Source organism: Galeopterus variegatus, unplaced genomic scaffold (genome assembly GCF_000696425.1).
Source record: "Galeopterus variegatus unplaced genomic scaffold, G_variegatus-3.0.2 Scaffold16995, whole genome shotgun sequence".
Classification (NCBI taxonomy): domain Eukaryota; kingdom Metazoa; phylum Chordata; class Mammalia; order Dermoptera; family Cynocephalidae; genus Galeopterus; species Galeopterus variegatus.
The window spans coordinates 1-1,332 of record NW_007743106.1 but is presented as its reverse complement, the minus strand read 5'-3'; positions in this window follow the sequence as shown (position 1 = coordinate 1,332).

The window sequence follows — 1,332 nt, the reverse complement described above, 5'->3', positions numbered from 1 at the left end:
GGCGACACTGAGGGTTGCGATCCGTTGCCAGACACGGAAAAAGACAAAAAGGAAAAAATAATAATAATAATAATAAATATGTTATAGTTTGTCATCACCAATGTAAATTTTCTTTGTATCTTTTAAACATAGGTTAACATGAAAAACATAACATAAATCAACAGAGAAAAGGCATCATTCAAGCAAATAAGGTAGGAGTTGGCATCAGCCATATCTGAAGAAAATCTAAACAAAATTGGGCAAATATTAAGGAACAAGAATAAAATAATTATTTATATAATTATATTGGATCATACATGTGACTTAGGGGATACGAGGAAGCTAAGGAAGGAGAGGAAATTTGTTTCAGGTTATACAGTGCCTTTATTAGGCCTAAGGAGTTTGAACTTCATTCTGTATGTAATGAAAGCTAACGTCATGGAAGATGTGTTTTTTCAGTGATTTAAAAGATGAGAAGTTTCTGAGTACATTTAGAAGTAAGTTAGCCAAGTCCTAGGAAAAGGGTGATTGTTTTACAGAATAGGGAAAGTTTGTATTTGACAGACATCGTTTAAAGAACTGATGGGGCTTAGGAACCAGTTTATCTTAAAAGGAAATATGAGGACGTATGATCAGATTACCTTTTTTAAAATTTGTGTATATGACACATCAACCAAATTTCAAAATTACTTAAAGAGATATGAATGGCCAGCGTACGTAACTAACTGGGAACATTGAAATGAATAGTGTGTGTGTGTCATGGATGCATACACACATATTATAAATATAGTACTATTTTATAAAATGATGTTTTAACACCATAAAATTTCAAAGGCTAGTTCTTTAAAGTGAATAAATTATTTTTATGAAAAATTCACCGCATTTAGTTATGTGATTCTCATTTTGACATGAAGTGACACCACTGGACTTGATGAACATCTCTTGTTTTATTCAACTCTGAGATTTTGAATTTGTGACTAGCTTCATTTTTTTCCATTTTGTGAAGTATAATGGGTAATATAAAAAGGAGAAATAAGCAACCTCATTTCTGTCTTACTTGGTTTTGCTTCTTTAANAAAAAGAAAGTCGTTCCAAACATGTGCGAAATATGGGAGGTCCAGCCGAGTCACTGTTTTTGGGGGGTTGGAGGGATCATTAATGAGTTTAATTTTAGATGATGGCAGAAAAAACAATTGCAAATATCTGATGTTAAAATAATAAATGTGTTATAGTTTGTCATCACCAATGTAGATTTTCTTTGTATCTTTTAAACATAGGTTAATATAAAAAACATCACAAAAATCAACAGAGAAAAGGCAACATTCAAGCAACTAAGGTAGGAGTTGGCATCAG